This window comes from Marmota monax, unplaced genomic scaffold (genome assembly GCF_021218885.2).
Source record: "Marmota monax isolate L192 unplaced genomic scaffold, Marmota_monax_Labrador192_F-V1.1 WCK01_AAM20220418_F8-fsc00291, whole genome shotgun sequence".
Lineage (NCBI taxonomy): Eukaryota > Metazoa > Chordata > Mammalia > Rodentia > Sciuridae > Marmota > Marmota monax.
In genome coordinates, this window is record NW_026693329.1 from 1427245 (window position 1) to 1434751 (window position 7507).

General features: G+C 41.0%; 1 pseudogene; it reads right to left on the reverse strand.

Annotated features, from left to right (window-relative positions):
• Positions 1–937: 937 nt before the first annotated feature.
• LOC124101044 (transcription initiation factor TFIID subunit 3-like) lies at positions 938–5604 on the reverse strand (annotated as a pseudogene).
• Positions 5605–7507: the final 1903 nt, after the last annotated feature.

Below are 7507 nucleotides of genomic sequence, written 5' to 3' on the forward strand. Positions count from 1 at the left end.
CCTGAGTTCAATCCCCAGTGACCCCCACCCCCAAAACATAAGGTATTTTACAGAAGCCTGAACACTTTACATGTTGATTTAGGACAGATGAGGCTGGGCACCCGAGGAATTTTCAGGAAGCAGGTTTATTTGTACTTCCGTATTCTTAGGCTACACAGAGGTTTCATAAGTTTTTACCAAGAAGACAGAATAGTAACTTTTGTATAGCAAAAGGTTTGATGGCAGACTTGGCTTTTAAAAGAAAGAGGAACCTGGTCTTTACAAGTAAGAAGAAGCTTCAAACCACATTGAGCTGTTTGCAGAGAACTCCTGTGAAATCCTGTTGATACTGTTTGTAAAAATCTTGCTGACAAGAAGCTTAATTATGAGGAAGGTTCCTGGAGAAACTTAATTATAACTTTGGTTGAGGGGATTTTCTGGTAGCTGCATCAATGTTAGCAATAAAAATGGGGTTTGGGGGGAAGGCTTCATCTATTCTCATCACAAAAATGTGATGGAGTTATTATTATTAAGGGAAAGGAAAACTGTATACAGACAAATGGTAACATCCTTCAATTATAGTCAAGGTAGTCTACCCATTATCATCTAATACCTTAATCAAAAGGCCCTGGAGGTAATGAAGAAAATCAAAAGGGAGGATGTATGGTCTTTTTTTTTTTTAAAAAAAATTAATGATACTTGTCACTGGTAATTGAAAAATGGAGGTGGGCAGCTCTTAGGACATGCCTCTACTAGGGTTTTTGTCAATCACACCACCATGGAATCATTGGCCAGTGGATTTCGGAAGAGAAAATCCAGAGTGGATGGTGTGTTCCTGTCTTCAGTCCTCCCAGATTCACTGTCCACATGGACTCAGGGGAGACGTGATGCAGAACCACACCAGCCCCCCTCTAGAGGTGCCAGGGAAGAGGCCCAAGCTGACACTGCTTACTCCAGCTCACGTGGAGATGTCAGGGTGCTCAGTGCTTCTTCTTTCTTCTTGCTGGAACACATCAGGCAGAGCCATTATTCCAACACAGGGTCCGTGGCACTAGTGCTCATGGCCGATCATTGGACTCCCATCAGGTTTGTTACATCAGGACAGATCCAGATCTGAGTGCCCCACTCATCTGGGATCACTCAAGTGCTGTCTCAGTCATCAGTCACCATACTCTGCACAGGGGCTTTGGAGCTTCCAGCTCCAGGGATGGCAGGGGATGGAGATGGCATCAGAACTGGTAATGCTCTGACCTGGGAGAGGAATGGCAGTGTCAGGGCTGTAGGGCTCGCTTGCAAGGGTATGGAGGCTGGGGTTGGCAGTGGGGACTTTAGATCTTTTCAGAGAATGGACTGACTTAGCCTTGGGCCTGGAACCACTCTGCTGTTGACAATCTTGTCTTGGTCAGAACCAACTCTCAGAGTCAGTCTGGGGATAACTGGACTTGTGGCTGAAACAACTGGTTCCCTTTTTATTTTTTTTCTGCTTGCTTCTTTTGTTTTCTCTCTTCTCTCTCACCTCCCTCTCCCCTTCCTTCTCCTTTCTTCCCTTTCTTTTTGTCTTTTTTTTCAGTTTTTTAAAAATCTTTTCTTTCTCTTTAGGCTTTTCTTTCTCCACAGTTGTTTTTGGAGAACTTGTGACAAGGAAGGCGGCATGAGTGGGACCCATACTCAGTGGGGCTGACTTGGGTGGTCATTTCTTTTGGGGGCAGTACCATCAGTTTTGGTGGATCCTTCATCTTTTCTTCTCTACCTTTAATTTTTTCTTTTTCTCTCTTATCTTTATTGCCCTTTTCTCTACTTTTCTTCTCATCTTTGTGCTTCTCTTTCTCCTTCCTTACAATTTTATCTTTCAATCTCACGTTTGCATCAGCGTCTTCTAATTCTTTTGTTTTAAACTTACAGGGATCTGATTCTTCATCTTTAAGAAACTCTTGTCAGCTTCCTCACCTTTCACTTCATCCTACTCTTTACTCTTTTTGCTTTTGTCTCCTTCCCTCTCCTTAGCTTTCTGCTTTTCTGTCTTTTTTTTTTTCAATTTAGTCTTCTGTTCTTTTATCAACTTCTTTACCTCCATGGATGAAGGCCGCTTGGTTTTCTCATACACATTGTGGAGTGGTTTAGAAGTGGGAGGAGAAAACTGAAGGAGAAGCAATGGAAGGAAAGGTGGGAGGCATATTGAAACATCTTCCCAGTTTCGCCTTCTGTGTAAGGCATTCATTGTCTATATGAGTTATCAGGACTGTGGCAGTGTAGATCCCACTCATGCTGCCTTCCTGGTCTCCTGAAAGTAGCAAAGGAGTGGATCCTGACTTTGTGAAATTGTTTGAATGAGTGAAACCTTTTGGAGTGCTATATTCCAAACCTGAAATTCTCTTAGGGATTGTTTGGAATTCTGATCCAGAATAAAATCTGAAAGGATTCGGCTCCCATTCAATACAGACTTGTGCAATCGCAGCATCAATATGATCATTTTATGTATTAGGACAGCCTTTCTTGGCTGAGTCCCATTGTTCAGCATCAAGGGGAGACTGTATTTGTTCCACCTGGAAGATCTCTTTACTAATTTTTTACTTATTGTAGCTGAAGTAGTCCTATTTGGTGTTTTAGGTCTGACAGATGCTTAGGGAATATGAGACATAATCTTGGGGCTTTTGAGGATCTTAGAATATCCAGGTGATTTCTTTCTTTGGAAATGTTTTTTGGTGACTGAATTGTACTTTCAACCATTGCTGGTGACTGGTTAGTTTTAGGTTATTCAGTCTTTTGTCCTGGAGATCTAGTTTTAGTTGTAATTGACTTTGTTTCTAATGACTTTGCTGGTGGTATTTGTTATTTTGTGACTGGAGCCAACATTGGTGGCTCTGGTGTTAGAGTTGTGAGGTCTGTACTATCCTGTACATGGACAGGAGAAAGCATTGGTGGAATCTTTGTGTGTTTATTGAGTTGAGTGGTTCTCACACTTCCAATAATACTACATTTAGGGTGTCTCCTTTAGTGCTTAACAGTTTTGTTTGCTTCATTGCAAGAATTTCTTCAGCTTCAAGATTGTCCAAGAGTCTTACCCCCAAATTTTCATAATTAATAATTTTCTCCTTCCCTAATTCATCAATCTTCTTTTAAGGGTACGTGCATGGTTTCGGTGTACCCCATCAGTGGGTACCTGCTCTTCTTCTTGAGAAAACATGATGGGCGGCATGTATTCAGGAATGTATTTTCTTTCTTCTGCATCTTTACTTCCAGGTTGAAGAAACTGAAGTACATTGTTCTTGATAATACGAAATGAAGGGATTTGATGTGCAAAAGGGATAGGTTCAATACTATGAATGTAGTATTTTAGTTCATGTAGATTAAGTCCCACGAATTAGAAAACAACCAACATCATCCAAAATTGGATCTGTCTGACCATCTCAAAGCCCCAGCAGCATGCAGTATGCCAGTTGGAGAGCTGACATTTTTCTCAATGAGATCTTTTTATCAACAACTGCATGCTACAGAACTGTGAAACTTGACAGAGGAACTCTACCACCACTGACTAGAATTGCTTGGCAGAATGCCAGAAGAGAGACAGCACCATCTTTCAAGCCCAAGAAAAGTGACATGCAAGCCTGCCTCCCCATACTATCCTCTTCATGACAGACTTTTCTTCTTTGTAAGCCCTTAGTGGGCCAATAACAGGTGAGTGTTGTCCTGCTTGGGTGGAGTAGAACTTCCTCAACGAGGAAGAAGGACTGTGAGAAAGACTCTATTGACATAAATCAAAGTGTAGACTGAATAACTGGGACTGATGGTGGGGTGTCCTGCGCAGGGCCAGTCAAAAGTGAGCCTCACGTAGGGTTTTGGAGCAACCAAGAATTGGACAAGAACACTGAAGACAAAATGGAAGGAACAAGGCATTTAATTAATCTCCAGATTGAAGGAGGATGGGGTGGTCCATAAAAAATTTAGAAGGATGTAGGATCTGCAGATGTTAAGATGGCAGGCTAAGAAGTTCCAGAAGTCTAGCCTAAGCCATGAATAGAGGGTCTGGAACCTTTTGGACCTAATAGACTTTAAAGTCAGCATATCCTTAGTTCTTGGGAACTCAGGTGGTTTAAACCTGGGTAGGACTAGATTAGTAGGAGACAGTGAAAGAGCAATGTTCCAGTTTGATTTGCCCTGACACAATTTATGGATTGGCTGCTGCTGGGGCAGTTGGCAGAAGCTGAGAAAAATGGATTGATATTTCTTGTGTATGAGCCAGTAGACTAAGAGAGACTCAGGAGGCCAGTCTGTAAGTCATGAATAAATAGTCTGGATCTCTGTGGCTCCACCAAATGTCAAGAATCCCATCTCCTGGTCCTCAGAAGCTCAGGTAGTGGAAGCCTGGATAACACTGGAATTGGAGACTACATAAAAGAACATGGCATCATGAATTTGGCCCTTAGGTGGGAAAATGAACCCTGGATGGGAGACAGCATGGATGGCCTACCAGAATTCAAAAGGGTGGACATGTACTATATACATTCGAGCTAGAATGTAAAGAAATTTCAGGAGTCATTAATAGAGGGTCTGGAGTCCTCTTCACCAATCAAAGGGTTATATCTCCTCTGTTTTAGAAAGCTCAGCAGGTTGTGCCCTGGATTGAAATGGAATTGGAGATTCTGTGTAAGAGTTCCACTTGATTTTTTTCCTGCCATAGACCATGAATTAAACCTTGAATTGGTCACAGCTGGGGTAGTCTAACTGAAGTTAAGAGGATGAATGGGTACTGTGCATGAATGAGCCACTCGGTTAAGAAAGTTCAGTCAGGCCAGCCTCTAGGCCATGAAAATCCTGGGACTTTCTGGCCCTGACAGTCTTCAAGAGTACCAAGTCCTCTTATTGCATAAACTCAGTTGTTGAAGACTGGATAGGACTGTAATTAAAATTCCACAACAGTTCTATGTCCCATATGATTTAGCTATGAATTAATCCTTGGATTGGATGCAGCTGGGACAATCTGCAGGCACTGGAGAGGATAGATTAGTATCTAGCATGAGTGAGCCTGTACATTCATTAGGAAAGTCCCAGAGGATTAGACTCTAGATCATGAAGAGAGAGTTTGGGATTGTCTTGCCCCACTAATCTACCAGAGTATCATTTCTTCTATTTTCAGAAATTCAGAAGCTCAGGTGGAGGAAGCCAGTATAGAACTGAAATTGGAGGCTTCTTGAAAATACGTGGTCCCATGCATGGTATCTAGTTCCTTCTTCCTGCCCAGAAATATCATAAAAAGATAGGGTCTCTAAGCATCCTCTTTTTCTCCCCTCTTTACTCATGCATAACTGCTCTAAGGAGAGCCCCAATGTCATAAATATTCTAGATTTCTCTGGACCTTTCAATTTGCAAATGTCCCATCTTCACTGTTTTCAGACAGTAGGCAGATGAAGCCTGGATAGGAGTGACATTATAGGGTTCATGGGATTTAGCTGCCCATACCTTCCTAGAAACAATATCTCTCTTCTCTCATTAATAAAGAGATGCAGGCTCCTTATAGACACCTCTTTCCTTTGCCTCTATACCAGTGAACTCTATGCTAACACTCTCTGCTTGAAATTATCTTGTATTTCTCACTTCCTCAGACCTTTGAAAGACTGGGACAGCCATGCCCCCACCTGCCTACAGTTACCACCCAGTGAGTCCATTCAGATCATTAATTTATCAGATGGATTAAGCTGCTGATTAGGTTGCAGCTCTCATAATGTAATCTTTTAACCTCTGGACATTACTGAATTAACACAGCTTTTTTTTTTTTGAGAGAGAGAGAGAGAGAGAGAGAGAGAGAGAGAGAGAGAGAGAATTTTTTAGTTTTCGGCAGACACAACATCTCTGTTGGTATGTGGTGCTGAGGATCGAACCTGAGTCGCACGCATGCCAGGCGAGCGCACTACCGCTTGAGCCACATCCCCAGCCCTTAACACAGCTTTTGAAGGGCACCTTTTATCCAAACATAACTGAGGAGGACTGCCCACTGGTAGTTCTCTGCCAGAGTGTGTACATCCAGAAGGGACTGCTTGAAGTTTGTTGCATGAACCATAGGATTTCTGGGCTTTGTTACAGATGCACAGTGATTTTGCATGGAGCTGTAATCTAATTTTGCTTTTAGGAAAAAGAAACATGGATTGGGAAGGATCTACTGAAAATGACAAATTTGGAATGCAAAAGGAAGGATCCCAGTTTTTAAAAATTAGTTTATTTTGAAGTGTGGTAGCACACACATGACACAAAATTTCCTATCTTTATCTTTCTATTGTGGTGCTGGGGATCAATCCAGTGCTTTGCTCACATGTTCTATCACCCTCAGCTCCTTAACCATTTTAAATGCACAGTTCAGTGGCATTAAGTGCTTTCCCATTGTTGTGTATCCATTACTGCCATCTACCCACAGATCTTCTTTCATCTTGCAGAACTGAAACTCTGTACCCATCAAACAAGGACTTTTTATTTTTCTTCTCTGGGCTCCTGGTAACCAGAGTTCCACTATATCTGTGAATTTGATTAATCTAGGAACTTCATAGTAGTGGAATCACATGGTATTTGCTTTATGTGGCTTGCTTCTTTCACTTAGCATGATTTCCTCAAGGTTCATTCATGTGTAGCATGTGGATTCTAATAGAATTTCTTCCTTTTTGTGGCATAAAAATATGCCATTGAATGTTTGTATCACATTTTGTTTATCCATTCTTCCATCCATGGACACTGGGGCTGCTTCTATCTTTTGGCTATTGTGAATAATTCTGCTATGAATGAGTCTTTTTAAAAAAACATCTTTATTTTATTCATATATTTTTATGTGGTGCAGAGGATCAAACCCAGTGCCCCACATGTGCTAGCCAAGTGCTTTACAATTGAGCCCCAGCCCCAGCCCCTATGAATGAGTTTGATGACTCAAATATCAGTTCTTCTAGAGCTCTACTCAGAAGTGGAATTGCTGGATCCTATGTGAATTCTATGTTTACTTTTATGAACTGCCACTATGGTTTTCCGTAGTGCCTGAACTATTTTACATCTTCACTAATCATATGCAAGGGTTCTAATGTCTTCACATCCACAACACTGGTTATTTTACATTTTTTTCTTTGGTTCCAGACATTCTAATGAGTGTGAAGTTGTATTTCATTGTAGTTTTGATTTGCATTTCCCTAGTGATCAATAGCATTAACCATGGTTTCCTTGTGCTCGTTGGATATTTGTGTTTCCTTTTTTACAGAATTGTCTCTGCAAGTCCTGTTCTTATTTTTTATTAGTGAATTATAATTATACCCAAATAGTTGGGTTTATTTTGACAAATTTTTACATGCATGGAATTTAATTTATTCCATTTGAGTACTTGATACTCACTTTTTCCCCCACTTTCTTTCTCAACCTACAATTCTTCCTCTATTCTGCTGGTCTTACTTTCATTCATTTATTTTTTGATTTGTGCCTTATAGATTTAAATAAGGGAGGAATTCATTGTAGTATTTATACATTCACATAGCAGACTTTGTCAAATTCTTTCTGCATTTCC